The sequence below is a fragment of the Melospiza georgiana genome, chromosome 2 (assembly GCF_028018845.1).
Source record: "Melospiza georgiana isolate bMelGeo1 chromosome 2, bMelGeo1.pri, whole genome shotgun sequence".
Classification (NCBI taxonomy): Eukaryota; Metazoa; Chordata; class Aves; order Passeriformes; family Passerellidae; genus Melospiza; species Melospiza georgiana.
The window spans coordinates 108161307-108180773 of NC_080431.1; positions in this window are offsets into that span (position 1 = coordinate 108161307).

The following is a 19467-nucleotide window of genomic DNA, read 5'->3' on the forward strand; positions in this document are numbered from 1 at the left end:
AACAAAAATAAAATATTGACTTCATTTCAGTTCTCTAGCTAGGAAAAACAAAAAAAAAGGGTTATCCAAAGCAATGAAGCCACACTGCAGATATTTGGACACATCCTGCATGATGTGAAGAAGTGGCTCTGCAACAGTGGGAATTCCTGGAGTCTTTCCTATTTATTCTGCCAACATTCCTCTAGGACTAATGAGGTAGGACGCAGCAGAGCATGGAATGCTAAGCAGTCTGAGGTATCCATTCATAAGAGAAATACTAAGAGAAATACTTAGACTCTGCAGGCTACATAAACAATAGCTCTGCTTCTAGACAAAGTGTAAACTCCATAAATAATTGAGACTGCTCTGAAGAACTCTAAGCAGTGCAGGACAGGCGCTACACATATATATATATTATTTTTGAAATAATAAGTCTTCCTGTCTCATGAGTGTGACACATATCTGGCAGGACCTGAAGCATGGAGAATGAAAAAGACCTGGCCAAAATCCATGACACAGACCAAATGTACTACAAAGTAGCTAAATGCCATCCTAAAATTTTATTTTCCCTCAATGATGAAAAATATTCTCCCTCACCCTTTTTCTCATGAGGACTTTAATACCCTTTGCTGATAATTGCTAAAATGAGCCTTTTGATGTGGTATTTTAGGTATCTTTGTCTTTTGGGGAAGGTTTGGGATTTGGTGGTTCTGATAGTTTTTGGGGTTTTTTTAAATTTCTCTTGAAGCCTGTCCTGCATATGACCATTCACTAAGTCAAAGAGTATCTGGCTTTCAGTGTGAGCTTTGATTTAGGTGGCCAGAGCAACAGGGAACACTGTGCACCTAAATAAATAGCTTATAAGCCATACTACTTTCATTCATCTGTCTGTAAGTGCTATGCATCCATTGTTGATGTAGATTATCATGTTAAATGCTACAAGAGGCTTTTTCAGAGTATGAACTGATCTTCTGCACAAAAGAAATGCTATTCTTTTGATGACCATTGCCACCAAAAATTTCCTTTTACATAATCCTCCAGAAAGAATAAAAACCTCTATCATGTTATTTTACAGAATAAGTTTGGTGACAGTTTTGCTGTGTGGTAACTTGCAATGACCTTGCCTCTAATCAAGCTTAAAAATTTATAACAGTGTTGTGATAAACACTGAAACATTTTCTAAATGCCCCATGCATAGTTTGAGTGAATAGAATTATTCAAGACTCCTGCTTAGAAGCTTTCAATCTCAAATTACTCCCTAATTTAGGCTATCACAGGAAAACAATACTTTACTATTCATGCAATTGAATAATCATTAATTAACTGCTCTAAACCACTAATATTTCAGCTAATCCACAAAGCAGCTTATATTGTGTGTGGGCTGTTACCAGAGATGAACTGGGAATGTCAGTCAAGTTTAGAAAAACCTACAAAGCTGAATAACCTGCAACAACTCCTTATTTTTCATGTTTAATATCATGTAGGCAACATTCTTTTGCAAGATGTTCTCTACTCAGAGATTGACTACAGCCTAAGTACAGCACTAAAAGAAACCTGCAGAGGATTGTCCATCTATTGTAAAACCCTGACACCATAAAGTAGAATGGCTAGAATCTACATGCTGTTATAAGTGTATAGTTAAATACTATGATACTCCTTTATTTTTAGTATCATTTTATAATAATACCTTTAGCAACATGTCATAGAAAAAGGAAATAAATTGTAGCTTATGAGTGGTTCTAAACAAAATTATTCTGGGAATTAATTGGGACACAAATATTCAGATCCAAGAGAACACAATCCTCTGGATGCTTTACTGCTTTCATCTCTCTATCCCTTGAAAGTATATCTTGCTCTTATCAGGCAAGGATCTTACCTTTTTTCTTCTTCCTTAGAAGGTGATGGGTTTTCACCTCAAGAATGGAGGAACTGACCTCTTCTTTATGAAAAAAAAATGGAAAAAGAAATTATAAGAATCCATCTCTTGAAAGACACATTTTAAGGCTCACTGTATTCTTACTACGGCAAGTTATTTTGTCTCGGTCTGCAACTCCCCTTTGAAACATTTTATTGGTGTAAGAAGAGCTATTGGTTAGCATAGTTCAATGGAATTGAAAGGTTCCTTCCTGAAAACACAAATTAAGTTATTAATTAGCTTCACACAGAAACAGGGAATCCTTGGAAAACATTTCTGAGAACATCAAGTCCAGCCTATGACCAGATACCAACCTGTTAACTAGACCATGGCTCTGAGTGCTGCATCAGCCTTTCCTTAAACACCTCCAGGGATGGCGACTCCATCACCTCCCTGGCAGCTCAATCCAGTGTCTAAACCACCCTTTCTGTGAAGGAAATTTTTCTAACATCCAACCTAAAATTTGGAGATTATGTTGTGTTTCTGCTTGTCTGGGAGTATAAACCAACCCCCACCTGGCTGGAACTTCCTGTTAGGGAGCTGTAGAGAGTGACAATGTCTCCCTGGAACTGTCTTTGTTCCAGGCTAAATAAACCCAGCCTCTACAGCCACTCCTCGCAGGACTTGTGGTCAAGAATCTTCATCAGCCTCATCATCCTTCTCTAGACTCCAACCCTCCAATATCCAGAATTCGCGGAATTCGGGGACCCAGAACTGGACACAGGGCTCCAGGTGTGGCCTCAGCAGTACCGAGTACAGGGGGGTGAATCACTTCTGATACCAAACCTGCTACATTTGGAATAATAGCATATTTTCTCCTTTTCTTAAAAAAAAAACCAAAAAAACAACAAAAAACAACAACAAAAAAAAAAAAAAAAAAAAAAAAAAAAAAAAAAAAAAAAACCAAACTAGATGACTATAAGCATGATCAGACTTTTATTTTAGTATTTTAGTAGTACTTAATTTTCTTCTTTCTTCAACAATCACTCTGTTGCAGATAATGATGAAAATTTCCAGCCCAAATTACTCAAAAAATTAATAATTGAATTGTATTCTAAATGTGCATACAGACTAAGAATAAAATTTAGAATAGACCACAGTTCAGTTTTGTTCTATTTATTTTGTGATTCTCAGATGATCCATTAACTTGTTTTTCCTCCTCCAGCAGAGTTTCTCCTAACATAAATTCCCAGCTAACAAAAGGTGATTGGAGTGGGCACCATGCCACAGAGTCTTCTGCAAGATATGTGCTGTAAATCAAGAAGGGTGTCACTGGCTCTCCACTGAACCTATTTTCAGTTGCAAAGCTGGTCCCATTTCCTCTAATAAACCAGAGCTATGCTAAATCTTGATTGAGGACGCCTCGTCTCAAGCTGCACACCACAGACATTGTCTGCAGTTCCGCATCTGGACAATTGTCTCAATACTTACAGCCCCAGGGAAATGTAAATTTAAAATGCAGTCCTGAAATGGTGAAAATGTTAAATGTCCTGCAGGAAATTATTACCATTTCTACAGGCATTGCAATGTATTTTGCCAGGGAGGACATGCCAGGTCAAATAAATAGGAAGGCAATACAGTAGAATAGAATCAGAGAAATACAATGAAAGTATAATTGTAAAGGTTCACAGGATTTGTTTTGTTTTGGCTTTTTTTTCATTTATCTGAACGAGATGGTTGGATGTCATTTGCTTGCTTGTTTGTTTCCTGCCATCCTCCAACATTTGAGATGTGACTATTTGCAAAGTATAAATTCAAAATTATTTCTTTATGCACAACTGTATATTTTAGATACATTTCATTAAAGCTACTGTTCTTAGTTTATTGTATCCAAGTGTCATTTTTTATTAGATTTCACTGACTTTAGAATTGTTTTTATAGCATAAGTTTATTCCAAGTATGCCACAAATTATACAATTATTTAAATGTTTGGCAAAAAGCTCTGCTGCCATAAGTATTTTGATGTTTTTGCTCAAGCATATTTGACACAAGAACTTTTTTTACATAGTAGAGGAAAATAGTTTAAGGCACCTTCTGAGGTAAGAGATAAATTAAACCATTCAAAAGCTCCAGAATTGAAATAAGTATGGAAATTTAGTAACCCAGGGTCAACTGATCCATTGTTTTATCAGACAGAAAGAGGGTAAATCATTTGTTAGGAAGAAAAATTAAATGTACATACAGTTGACAAAAATGATAGTGAGATGGATTGTTATTAAAGTGATCCCTTTTAGCCCAATGACATCTTCTAAGGTATTAAATAGTTTAGAACTCCTTCTGAGATCAGGCTGATATAAAATATTCAACATCTGTCCACTTCATGCCAAAAATATTTCACTATAATTAGAGTCAGACATATTTAAAATAATTGGTAATATCAGCTTTGCACAGGAAGGCAAGAGGCCTGGGAGATTTAATAATACTTTCATTGATCTTTGCATATGAGAGTAATCCTCTTTGGAAATGAGGTTGCTAATGCAGGAATGAGCTTTCCTTTTTTCTGGCTGTACACAGATTAACGATCAAATGCTTCTTCACAAAGTACTTCTGGTAAAGAAGAAACTTATGCACTGTGTATGAGTGAGGTAAAAAGAAGCTATCTAGTTCAAAATAAATCCCAGGTATATCTGAGCACTCATGGGAAAATGCCTATTCCATATGCCTTTTTAATTTTTTTAATTATTTAATGGCACAGGAAAGTTAGTTCTGACAATGTTAGAATTCAAGAAACAGCTGAAAACAGTAATTTCTGAATGAACAAAGTATTCTGGAAAAACAATTGAAATAAAATCAAACTTCGTTTAAGAAAAAATGCCATTGAAAAGATCTTGGCACTTTCTACATGAATTCTTGAAACTGTCAGAGATTGACATTGTCTTTTTTAGACAATTAAAACTCATGAGATGCTAAGTAGTGTTTGAAAGACATCAGACATTCAGTATTTCTTCAAGCAGTATTTCTAAACCCTGCCAAGATGGTGTCTGACTATTTAAAATGTTATGTTTGTAAAAGTGTAATTTATGAACAAACAACACATCTTGATCTGAGAAATGACAGCACTTCATACACTCACACAAAGACTTGCAGAAAAGCAATTTCAGAATCCAAATGGTGCCGTTGAATAATCACAGACTCATAGAACGTTTTGGGCTGAATGGAGCCTTAAAGATCATTTATTCCAACCTCCCCGCTATGGGCAGGGACACCTTTCACTAAATCAGGTTGCTCAGGCCCCTGTAACCTGGCCTTGAGCACTTCCAGGCATGGGGCATCAGCCACATCTCTGGGCAACCTGTGCCAGTGTCTCACCACCCTTATAAACTAAGATTTCCTTTCTAACATTTAACATTAACCTGCCCCCTCCCAGTTCAGAGCCATTCCCCCTTGTCCTGTCACTACATGCCCTTGCAAACAATCCCTCTCCAGCCTTTTTGGAAGATCCCTTGTTACTGTAAGGCTGCTAAGAAATCTTCCTGGAGCCTTCTCTTTTCCAGGCTGAGCAAGCCCAAGAGTCCCAAATTTACAGGAGAGGTGCTCCAGCCCCCAGAATGTCTTCATGGCCCTTCTCTGGACTTGCTGCAATAATTCCACATCCTTCTTGTGTTGATAACTCCAATCATATTAGCCAAATATACCAAGGGATCAATAGGACCCTAGAGTTTGCAGGAGTCCAACTAGATATGTGGATTCCCATGCATTTACTGCACTCACTTTTTTTTTTTTTTTTTTTAATCTACTGGCAAACACAGTGCAGAGTATCAACATGTGTATTTTGGAATGCGGTCTAAACTGTATTTTAATCTTAACTCCTTGAGAGTTGTAGTTTCCTATCTGTGCTTAAATCAATAGTATTTCAATAGGCTGAATAAAGGAAGAAGTGGAAATTTTGGTGTGAAACTTGGCTAGCAAAGTGAGAGATTGAAATTGAAAAGAAAACCAACCAAGACAAACAAACAAACAAACAAAAAACCTGAAAATTAATAACAAAAAAACTTATGTATGGAGGTGAAAAGATAAAAATGGTCATAGTTTCAGAAGACACAGACTTTAAAAAAAAATGCCAAGCTGACCTGAAATCTGATCAAAGAAATAAGATTTTGCACTGGCAAAAGTATGGAAGAAGAGAAAAGGGAATTTTCCACAGCAGTGAAGTTTTTATACTGGCTATGGTTTAGTCATACTGATTTGGATCTGAAGTTCATTACACTCATTGAATATATATTTTCTGAACTTTAAACAGTTTTAATAGAGTTTAAAGTAACTTTTCCATAATTAAATGAAATTTAAAGAAACAAGCAAGCACTGACATACTCAAGCATTGTTCAGCAAATGCAAAAAAAAATCAATAAACATAATGTAAAAATTCCTGAGGCAGAGGAGGGGGGAAAAACAAAAGTGAAAGAAAACCAATGCTTAATGGAGTTAAGAAAAACCAAAATGCATTTTCAGAGGGAATAAAATCAAATGGAGATTTGGTCCTGTTAGAGAACTGGCAAATTGTAGATCATAAAATTGAAAGAAGTAAAGCAAAAATCCCTCACTTGCAGTTGAATGAAAATATGCGTATACATCCATTACGGATGACATAATGAATTACATTACATGATGGAAATCTCCTTAGGAAAATGTTAAACATCTCTTCTCCATTGAGATTAAAAAAGAGGTTCTGTTCCAAATGAGGCAGTATTGTTCCAAAATTTATTGCAATTTTTTAAAGACTTAATATTACAATTATTTAAACTATTTAGAATTAATATTAATTACTTCCAATTTAAACATAGCTAAACCAATAAAGTATTGTATTATCTAAACTTATATAGATATGTTGCATAGTCTAGGGCTTTTTAGCTTTTGTAATGGCAAATCTGTACAACTATATGTCAAATGTTTTTAGTACATAGGAAAAATTTTATAAAACAATCAGAAAATTTTGAAAATAGTGGTTGAAAGGCTAAGAATATAAAGCTTGAGATGTCAGATTTAAGAAAATCAACTTATTCTGACTATTTGAGGGAATATTTGAAGGTGATTTCTTTGTGAAAATTACACCTACTTATGAGAAAAATATTCAACCTTTCTGACAAATGCATAGAAATATCTGAACACTGAAATTAGATTAATTGGTCTTGAAAATAAGGCTTATTATCTTCTTAGCATGGGAAATTTTCTTTACAACCATGTTATTAGAGTATCTTTTAATTATGACAATTTAAGTTGGCAAGATTTTTTTAACTATATCTTTCCAGTATATACATATGTGATTCAGCCCAGCAGTGAGATACTTATCTTCAGTTCACCACCAGCAATATCCTGATCTTTAGCACATGTACTCATTTTGCCAATTCTATATTTGTTATATAATAAATTACTACATATAAAGCTGCTCTGTCACTCCCCTCCTCAGCTGGACATGGATAAGAAAATATATTGAAAGAACCATAGGTTGAGATAAGGACAGGGAGAGATCACTCACCAGTTACTGTCACAGGCAGAGCAGGCCTGATTTAGAGATATGAGTATATAACCAACCAAAGCCACAGCAAGATAATGAGAATGAAAACAAATATTATAGCCATTCGCCCCATCTCTCCCTCTTTCCCAGCTCTACCTCATCCCCCAGCAGTGCAGGGAGATGGGAATGGGGGTTATGGTTGGTTCATCACAGTTGTTCCACTGCCCAAGGAGAGGGGTTCTTCCTCTTCCCCAGCATGGGGTCCCTCCCATGGTTCTCCATGAACTTCTCCAGCATGAATCCTTCCCATGAGCTACAGTTCCTCATAAGCAGCCCCAGCTTGGGTCCCTTCCACAGGGTCATTAGTCCTAGCAAGAAACCTGCTCCAGCGTGGGCTTCTCTCTCCACAGGTCTGCGGATCCCTCTCAGGAGCCTGCTCCAGCATGAGTTCCACATGGATTCATAGCCTTCGTTCAGGCACGCATGTGCTCCTGCATGGATCTCCTCCATGGGCTGCCTGTGGATGTCTGCTTCCCTGTGGAACTCCGTGGGCTTCAGGGGCAGCTGCTTCACCCTATCCTTCTCCACGGCCTGCAAGGAAATCTCTCTCCTGGGCCTGGACCCCTCCTTGGTGACTGACCTTGGTGCCTGCAGAGTTGATTCTCTCATATATTCTCACTCCACTCTTCTCCGGATGCAATCACATCTGCACAATAATTTTTTCACCTTCTTAAATATAATATTGCAGAGGGGTTACCACCATTTCTGACTGGTCCAGTGTTGGCAGCAGCAGGCTGGTCCATCCTGGATTCATCATTGGCTTTGTCCAACACAGAGGAAGATTTTGGCAGCTGCTTACAGAAGCCACCCCTGTTGTCCCCCTCCTGCTACCAAAAACCTGCCACACAAACCCTATGCACAGTGTAGGAATAAAACTGATGTTTGGATTAGAAGAAGGTAATAGCTTTGTTGCTGGCTACCTTGGAATGCTTTCTCTCCATGAGCAGCAGAGACATGATCTGTGCAGATCACCAACCGGAATAATCCGTGCACACCTTATCTCATTTCTTCCTTCTCTGTTCTGGTGCCTTTTATGATTGCAACACTTTATTCTCATCTGTGCTTCAGAAGATAAAATTTTTATCTTCTCAAAGGCTTTGATTTAACCTAAATTATCATGGATAGCACTGTTATGGGATAAAGAATTCTGTTATGTGATAAAGAATTGCCATACAAACAAAGCAGGCAGAAGTTTGAGGGTAACCTGTCTCAGCCACAGAAAGTGATCAGCACCACAGCCAGGATGGACACCCATTACCATGAGGCCAGAGGAAGACTTGCAGATACCTTTGGGATTTAGAGTGGCTGGAGAAGGAACAAGGGAATTAGAAAGATAAGGGGATGAAGGAGGTTAGCTGTGTAAGCAGCAGCTGGTTACAGTGCTTGAATGGCTGTGCCCTGTGCTGGATCTGCCATTTCTTCCATCAAACATTAAAAAAGGTCTTCTCCTGACATTTCAGTCTGTCATTTCTTCCCATTAAACTTAATTTCTGACTATTTTTCTGGATAATACAGGGTCTCTTCCTGTGTGCACAAGACCATGGGAATTTCTGAGCGAAAGCAGCCAGAGTAGTGCCCGAGCTCATGAGGGCTGTGTGTGAGGATGCAAGATCTAGCTAGTCTCATTCCTAGAGAGAAACATTTCCCAAAAGAAATTGAGATAATTTGTCATCAGTCATTCAGTTTGGTGAAAAATTGTTGATTGTTATGTATAGGTTCTGTATTTTGCTGAATTAGGACCTTCAAGAGAAATGGCTCATGTTTAAAAAAATGTCCTTGATGGAAATAAGAGAACAGTATTTGTATTGCCTGCATAAGTTATCAGGCATGGTACAGATGGTGAGGGACTTTGCACTGCAGATGGGAATGATTCAGAAGATGATAAAAGTGCTAAATCCAAACCCTAACTCCATCACGGTCTAGGGATACACATTGTTACAGGAAAGTTTACATATAAAGTTTACTTTCAGCAAATATGCATACTTGTGGGAGTGAAAGTTAGAGGACAAGAAAATGAAAGCTTTTCCAATGGTAATGGGAATCTTTCTGGTACTAAAATAATAAGTAAGTTAAACATAGTATACAGTTCTTGAGATACTGTGAAGATGATGATATCAGCAAATGAAACTGCTTTGGGGAACTTTAACCTCAGTTAAAGTAATTAAGTGAGCAGTGAGTAATTTAAGGACATCAGGATGAAACTCTATTCAGATCACTAACATCTAAAATCTTCCCAACCTCTACTGAACTGGACAAATCTGCAAGCAAAACAAAAAGGTATAATAGAGGCACTTCTGTGGCAACAGGTATAGCATGTAAAATAATCCTCAAAACAACTAGCAAACTAATACCATCACTTACCTGCAGTTTATCAACTGTTTGATTTCTATGACAGTTTATATGAAGTAAAACAACCATGCATATTTCACGCCAGCAATGTCTTCCAAGAAGGCATGTTATTGAAAAAAGCAATACATCTATCCAATGAATCTTTTCTTTTCCAAAATCATAATAGGATCCTTATACAGAGAAGGAAAATATTGCTCTTTCTTAGGTATTTTTTAGCCAAGACATACAGCTGCTCTAAGAGAACTAGAAACTTGTAGTAACAAAAATACTTTCCTAATTTAATTTCCTTTTCTAAATTTTTTTTCCCAGAGGTATTGTAATAGTACTAAATTTTGGAAAGTTGTGATGACCATTTTGAATAGTGAAGGTGAAAAATAGGCCAAATGTCTTTTCTGGTAAATTTAGTTTTCTTTGGGATGTTCTAAAAAGTCAAGAAGTAAATGTGGCAGATTTTTGATAGCACTGTATTCTGCAAGGGGATAATAAGAGTGAGTACATTTTCACTATTTTTCTTGAACTTGGAAGCGTGATATGTCATAGAATTTCTGTTTTATGCACAATTTAAAATTTCCTTGGGTTCTAGTTGATATTTTATTTTGTGGACAAGTCTACACTTAAAAAAGGAAAAGCATTTAATTTTCTGGAAATAGGCTTGCAGGGTTTTCTAAATAGTATTCATGTCTAGACAAGAATTTTGCCAAGTTTCTCATGAGGTTAAAGATTCAGCACTGTGCTGCTTTTGGCTGGGGTAGAGTTAATTTTCTTCCCAGTGGCTGGTGGGGGGCTGTGTATTGGATTTGTGTTGAACAAAGGGTTGATCATGCAGAGATGTTTTTGTTATTGCTGAGTGGGGCTTACACAGAGCCAAGGCCTTTTCTGCTTTTCCTGCAGCCACACTGATGAGGAGACTGGTGTGGTTGGGAGGAGACAGAGCTGGGACAGGGGACCCCAGCTGACCACAGGGATATTCCAGACATCATGCTCAATATTTAAAGTGGTAAGAAGAAGGAGGAAGGGGATAATGCTTGGAGTGATGGTGTTTGTCTTCCCAGGTTACTGTCAGGTGTGATGGGGTTCTGCTCTCCTCAGGAGGCTGAAACCCTTCCTGCCCTTGGGAAGCAGTGAATGAATTCCTTGTTTTGCTTTGCTAGTGAGCACAGGTTTTTCTTTCTCTATTAAGATGTCTTTATCTCAACCCACAAGTTTTCCAGCTTTTACCCTTCTGATTCTGTCCCTGATCCTGCTGGAGGGGAGTGAGTGAGCAGCTGCCTGGGACTTGGCTGCTGGTTGGGGTTTAAACTACAACAAACACCACAAAGTGCTTCTTATAAAACCTCTCTGCTATTATGGATAAAAATGTTCTGCAGTCAAAACTATCAGTTCTTACAGTAGAATGTCTCCTAGTATTTTTTTTTATTTTCTCTGTCAAGTTGCTTAGAACTTATGGTGCACAAATATCTACTTCTTTCTGGGAACAAGGAGCTATCCCTAAAATTTATTACTTCTGGCTCATATAATTAATCTCATTTTGAGTTATTGAGAAGTGAGAACTAGATATGCAAGCAGACAATTAACATAACAAGTAACATTCAACTATAGCATTCCAGGGACTAACACAAAATGTTTTTTCTTAGAAGCAAATTGTTTTCTATTTATGGAGATACTTAGAAATCTCTTAAGACGGGAGTTTACATAATCAAAGAGGCTACTTACACAGGCTTAAGTGTATTTACCACTTACTCATATTCAAAGTGCTTTGAAACATCAAGTAAAAAGCATAGAAAATAGTCCCATGAAATAAAGACACCATTTACAGCACAGAACTGCAAAAAAGTGGTGTGTAAGGTCACTTGATGGGCAGAAATTTAACAAAGTCTTTGAAACCTTTTGTTTGTGTATCCTGCCCATGCAGACTCTGTACAAAGCTTTACATAGTCAAGATACAGAGAGAAATCCAAGAGTCACATTTTTTGAACACATTTTGAATTCAGAAAGATTTCAAACACCTTTTAGTTTCATGCTCTTGAAACTTACACGTTTCTTACAAGGGTATAGGTGAAAGCCAAAGATTGTGTTAGATTCTTACTCTGTTCATGTAACCCCATGGAAACCCATGACTGCATAATGTGAAACTGAGAATGGCTGTTCTGTGTTCCTACCCATAAACACCTTATGAGAAGGCACCGAGGAGCAGAATAAATGAGCTTGCAGAGATTTGTGCCGGGCAGGTCTGTGGGATTGCCTCGCTGGGACATGTAAGAACCATTGATAATTCACTGGGGGTTTAGCAGCTCACTCTAAGCCAAGAACTTTTCCACGCCTCATGCTCAGCCAGTGAGGAGCTGCATGAGCAGCTGGGGGGAAGGAGCAGGAGCAGGGCAGGTGACCCAAACTGGCCAAAGGGATATTCCACACCACAGAACATGATGCCAAATCAATCAACAGGGGGAAGTTGGCCGGGAGGGGTTGATGGCTGCTAGGAAATTGGCTGAGCATCAGTCAGTGGTGAGCAATTGCATTGTTCACCACATTTTTCATGGGGTTTTTATGGGTTTTATTCCTTTCTCTTTATCTTTTCCATTACAATTATAACTTAACATAAAATAATAATTATAATTATTATATTGTAGTTCATTTCAACTATTAAACTGCTCTTAATTGAAGCCATGAGTATTTACTTTAATTTCCACTCAGGACTGGGAGTGACTGAGTGGTATCTAGTTGCTGGGTGGGGTTAAACCAACAATGAAGTTGGCCCTCTTTGGTGCAGGTTGATGTTTACCTGGTCTTTTTTTGGCAAAACTAATTCTTAGTCAGTGTGCCTTGGCTTGTACTGGTGAATGAGGATATTTATCCTATTGAGCTTTGCATTCTCCTTTGCTTGTATTTTTTATGCCTTTTTATTTTTTTTTTTAATTATTATTTATTTTGTTGATGTCACTTCAGGTAGCAATGAACCACTTCCCCCATTTTGATATGATCTGTGAGCTGGGTGAGGGTGCACACCATTCCATCACCAAGGTTGTTAACAAACAGTATTTGCTGCAATGCATATCCATGAATGGCTGCCATTTGGACATTGAACCAATGATGAAAATAAGCTTTCAACCTGATAGTTTAGCCAGTTTTGCACCCATTTATCAGCCTGTGTGAATGCTAGTGAAGATCATGCTGAAACCTGGCTAAAGGCCTTTTGGTACAGAGTTCTCAGGCAAGGCCTCGGGAGAAAAAGCTTATTATAATAATATAGATAATAGTGACCCTGACTGTCCTTCACTGGAATTGATCTTTATAAAATGATGTATATGTATTGTGGGCAGAACACCTTCATTGTGGAAAATAAATAGAAAATGCATACAAGGATACTTACAATGATAAAAATAAATACTTCCAGTATCACAAACTGCACAAGAGCCTCCTGTTCATAGCTATGACAAATTACTATCTAAGAAACAATATACTTGACTATACAAAGCAAAAATAGAAGCCTTATTACACTTCTTTGCTTACAGTATTGATTCAAAGCTAGAATATATGTTGATAATCTGCTGTTAGAAATTTCATCGGTCAAAAATATTCTCAAAGGGTTAAAGACAACAATTTGTAGCTATTCTGCAATGTTATAGTCATAAAGAGGAGAGAAGGCAGAACAGAATATATATTTCCATAAAAAATGTTTAAGACATTAAGTGTTAAGTATGTAGCCCACATCTTTTCTCTGTAATCACACTATTTTATGTCTGCTACATGAAAAACACAGTGGCAAATGTACTAAATGTCTTTATATTCCAAGGTAAATGGTCTGCTTTGTAAGTGAAAATGAGTGTTCATGCTTCACTTACTTCAAAATACTATGCCAGTAGAAAATGAAAAAGGAAATGAAAGAGAAAAGAAATAAAAAATACAGAGAAAAATCATAGACCTTATGTTGATGAAATAGTCCTGCTAGTTCAAGTTAACACTATCTTTATGACTGGCAACTTAATAGAAGCAATCAACTAAAAAAACCTTAAATAATATTTTATTGCGTATAATTCATTATCAATGAAACTTTCCATTTTCATTAAAAAAAAAATTGGGGCCCCTCTTTGGACTACTGCAAACTCTACATTTTCATTTATGGAGCCTGTATACATGGAAATAGGTCAATTTATCTCAGTTAGAAATTTCCTTCACATACCTTTAGATTGTTTTGTTCTCCTCCCCCCAAAAAAGACAAAACAGTTGGACATGAACCCAGAATAAATAGGAAACAAAATCTGTTTGGTTTTTTGGTTTTTTTTTCCAAAATTGAATTTTCCATGGTTACATTAATAATAGAGAATAAATATAAATTATATAAATATAGTTACAGGTCATCTTTGCATTATTTCTCATTGAAAAATAAATTAATACTTTGAAATAAAACACCTAGTAAAAGTTTTGACGTAAATCACTCAAATAGCCTGACTCAAGACAAGAAAGATTACACTGGCATGAAAAGCTTGAGTAAAGCCTGACATTTTTCCCAAAATGGAATTTGTGACAGCCAAAGAAAGAAAAACCATTAGAGCAAGCAAAAAGAGCTCCACAACATCATATGAGAGCAAATAAAGACAGGACATGTAAACAGAAGAACTTGTCTGATAAATCTGAAAAAGAAAAAAAACAACAAACCAACAAACTACATCAGTTTATAGTCAGACTGAAATTTGATTATGGCATATATCAAGTAAGACTGCCCATCATAATCTGTATACAGAACCCAAATTAAAAGCTTGCATGAAACCAAACTTAGAAAAAAATAAAATATAGTATCTCTGACTCTGAAAATCTCTTAAGGCTTTTCTTTTTTTAATATAGAAAGCAACTAATGAGCTAGGAAACTAAGCAGTTGAAACAGTAAAATGCATTTGTTTAATGTTCAGACTGTCACTGAGAAAACAGAAATTACAAAGCTTATCTGGGATCTCTGTGTGTGTAACCCAGGTAATATCAGAAATTGTTCAGAAGACCTTTTCAGATTTTAAAAGGGGATATACAGAATGGAGACAGATTAGAAAACCTTGTAAAAGACAGCTGGCACAAGGAATTAGACAAAAACTAATGGGAAACACTTTTTCTGCCTCCAAGTGAGCATTAAATAAGGCAAGTTCCAAAATGTAACTCTTGCAATGGACTGGAAACCATTTGCATTGATTCTACAATAAACTGGGAGCATCTAAAAGCCTGTAGTGTTTTGATGATTGTCAGAGGGTTTTACAGAAAAGTGTTTAATCACAGGTTTGATCAATGGATAGGCCCCTCAAATTCACCATTGCAAGTAGCCATAATGGGCAAATTCAAAACAGAGTTTATAAAAGAACGAGTTCAATTGAACTAAGAAAAAGCATTTTTGTGTTTGGGTCACCAGTCTAGGAGTGGAAAGAATTCCTGACCTGCTTGGCTTCCTTTTGTGACCCTACCAAACTCATTCAGACCAAATCCATGCGAGGCTATGGGTAGAACTTAGGCGTCAAAAGTTTAAATTCTCAAAAACTCTGTTTATTTGATGGCCAAAGACACAAGAAATTAACATAAAATACACTTGAATATCAAAGCTATTCCCTTTTACCTCTGGTTACACTCCAAAGTCTCTTAGCTTGGAGAATATTTGAGATATTTCAGGTACTTAAAATATTTCCTGCTGGAATAAAAAAATTCTAAGGATGACAATACAAACAAAAAGGGGGCTTATGAAGTGTTAGGAATGAGCAATAATGCAATATGGCAGACACTGAGACTTTTATTAAAAAAGCATTACATTACATGAAATTCATGCTTGTGCAATGTAACCTTTTATTTATGCTACCCATTCAGCAGATAAACATGAGAAGTCAATGTACAATGGCATTAAATAGTTAATATTTTTCAAGGAAAATAAATGAAGTACATATGTTGTACCTCACATCTCACCTCTGAAGACAATTAGAAAATTCACATACAGCACAGAAAAATGGTCTGGTGTTAGTGGTCTTTATGCCAACACATTACCAGAAATAACATCAAAAGTTAAAGACATTTCCAAAGTGAAATTGTAGAGAAGTAGGAAGAACTACTGAGTTATCCAGTCTGCTTCTGTTTCAGGACCTTGAATTCCCAACTTTATTTTACCTTCAGAAGGCATCTGCTGCTTGTATGACACATTTATAATAGCAAGAACTTAGCATATCTATTAATCAGTGTCATTTTTTACCAAGAAAACTTATCAATGTGTACCATGAATCATCGTGATCAGAAACTATTCTAACAACATCCAGCTATTAAGCAAGATTTAAAGTTATATATATACGTGTGTGTATATATATAAATATATATCTCACATATATATATATATATATATATATATACATATCTTGCATATATTTGCACATATATAGAGATAGGCATAGAATGTCAAGGAGATCAATGATAATTAATTTCTACAGTCTAGGAAATTATATCTATCTACCTCAGGCAATCAAAGATTTCTTTAATAATTGCCCTGGAACCTGTTTTTCAAGCAATTAGAATTTAGTTGCCAGCAAACATCTTAGATTAAAAGAAATGGCATTTTAAAATTACATGAATAAAAATTAAGTGGAAATTAAGACTACCGTTGTCTAATAGGCAATCAGAAACACAGGAAGAGACAAATTCCCAGGACTACTAGAATAAGTTTAGTTCTGTATTTCACAAGTTTTTCAGTAATTTGAAGTGATATCATGGGAGTGATCTTGTATGTACTGATTACCAAGAGTTCCAGTGCCTTCAGTAGGAATTCTGCATGTCCTGTACCAAGGGAGGTAAATCTATGGGACAAAAAGTTTCCTGTCAATTCCTAGAAGTGTACAAACCAGAGAACAGACACAAAATCTTTTTCATTCTGATGTTATTTGCTGCTGAGGACTTGCAATCCTAGTTGTCAATGTTGGAAATCTATAACGTGCTGCAATATGCTATCAACGGGTAATTGAGCTTGAATATTATTTATTGATAATTAAACCTGACAGTCAAAAGGATAGGCCTCAGATATTATGTTTAATACATGGTCCCATAGGATGCTTTGAATATTTTTTTAAAAATTTAATGTGCTGTTATTATCAATGCAGCAGACATAAAATTAATAAAAAATCCTAATGAGAATTGGGTGGGTTTAGATAATTCTCCAATGGATTTATTATCTCAGAAAAGTGGTGTTCTAAGGCATTTTGATGACTCAAGGGATCATCAACAAAACGGAGTTTCTCTCGTATCTTGGTTTCCAAACCATTTCATGTTAGTGCCTGAAGTTAGCATACAATGACTATTTAAGGCCCATAAGAACTGAGCAGTATCCTTGACCCCATTTGAAAAAATTACAGAATATTAGAAATTTAAGAGTTAGTCTGAGCTCTCAATGAACTATAGTGTTCTGAGGAGAAATCTGACTGACAAAAACCAGTCAAGTGATAAGGCAGTTTGATTTTCCCAGGCTTTAGTTCCTCTAGATAGCCATTGTCCTGCTGCAGGATTTCATTATGAATTAAATTAATTCTGACATTGGATAGACTGATGTTCATTAAGCTTTTATATTTCTATGATCCCCAGTTATGGATTAGAATCCGTATGGAAAAAAAGGCAAAGCACTATACATGTTGTAGAAACAAGAAAATTTATTTCCTGCTTTTAGAAGAACTGAAAATTTTACATTATGCTGAAGACTTATGCATGTGGCTAAGTGCAAACACAAAAGAATTAGTCACGCACTTAAAAGTTTAGCTGTGAAAAATGGTTTCCATTGGTGTAGATGGGAAAATAAGTAATTCACAAAGATTTAAAGGAGAAAAAAATAAAAGTCCTTTATAGATAAGATTGAGATTTTTTTTTATAGATATAGATATTATAGACATTTTTATGCTAAAGATCAAGTAAGAATCCATCAGTTACAGCTACTGGTCCTGCTCTGAGAGCTGGTTATAAAGGACTTGGACTAATGCTTACACATTGATTATAGCTGTGTATGATGATTCATAGTAAAGTCTTCAGACTATTATAGATGCATTTCATTTGTAAACTCAAAGTATCTAACTGCATTTTTGGGGAACAAGACAGGAAGTGAAAGAAGGAAATGCAGGAGGATGCATTTGCAGGGATATGAGTAGAAGATAAACTATATTTTTTTTTTAACTAAGACCATATAGAAAATGAAATTGTATCAGGTTAAGCCATTTGACCTTAGGTCAGTAATATGAGAGAAACCACAGGGTTTCTTACAATGAGATTAAGTGGAGTTTTTTTAAAATACATTTCTAGGACATACTATTCACTAGAAGGTGTTACAGTTCAGGAAAAGCAAGAAATAAATTCAAAAGATGATAAATAACACTAATAAATATTTTCTTATACACATAGTTTATCTGGTCAGTCATAAATTTTCTGGAAGCAAATTTTGTTTCTTCTCTACTAGCAGAATGATTAATGTTGAACACTCATGGCTACTCATGTCCCATCTCAGCTGATTCAGAATACCTTTTGCTATGAATTTAATAAATAACACTTTGAGTCCCTTAAATTTTAATTGTGATTTATACAAACCATCACCAAATCCATGATTTTTCCATTAAATAGATTTGTGACAATATCCTTCTTTCTGATAATATGTTAAAAAAGCCAATATAGTCTGTAGATGATCTGTGTCTTGCACCTTGGAAAAATAAGCCTTTCTTTCTAATGGTTTGGAGGTTAAATATTGACTTATAAAAAGTTAATTCCACAACACCTTTCCTGTTGGGAAAAAAGCAGTCTCTTTCAAAATGCCAGTAAGAATTTTCCCTAACATGTGCATCAACATGACTCGTCTGAAAGTGACTGGCAAACCTGATTTCAGGAAAAGACTTTCAGACAGTTTTTGAGAACATGAAAACAACCCACAAGCAAACCAACCAACCAAAAACAACCCAGAAACTATAACTCACATGTTTATGAATCATCTGAAGCATTCTGTTCACCTGTTTTATTTATTTATTTAATTTTTTATCTCTCAGGAAACAAGTATGGCTCAATAGGTGCTAAAATGATCTAGCAGGCCAACATTTACACTGCTTGAGCACTGATGGAAGAGATTTGTGCCACGATAAACTTAAATACCAAATAAAATTTAAAAGTCTCCCTCAGCATGGAAGGAAGTAGACCAAGTGGTTGTTGTGATTAGATGGTTTGAGAGCAATATTTAACTTGAAATCTGCTCAGAGATCGAAAGCAAAATCTAACTGCTTATGAATTTAGAGTGGAGCTTGGAGGGATAGGAGACTGTCAGTACGAGTCTCAAGCAGCAAAGTTATAAAAGCTGGTGGAATGCATTTTTTTCAAAGGATTCATTTTGAGGACTTTTGTCACATAGTTTAATATTGGGAAAATGGAAGGTTTTAATATTCTACTTAGCTTGATGGAGAATGGGGGCACTAACAAGGAGCAGTAAAGACTATTCTAAGATGAGCACTGCACAAATATCATGCTATCAAATTTCATGGTGCTCTTCATTTGTTTCACATGTGATAAGCAGAAGAATTGACAAGAAAAATGAAGACACCCACAAAACTGCTGCTCGGAGATACATTGTGGAATTGTTAATATAACACCAAAACCAGAGAGAAATCAAAGAGAAATCAGAAAGAAACATTTTCTCAGGAATATGTGCAATAAAATATTAAATGTACTTACTGTGTCACCATAA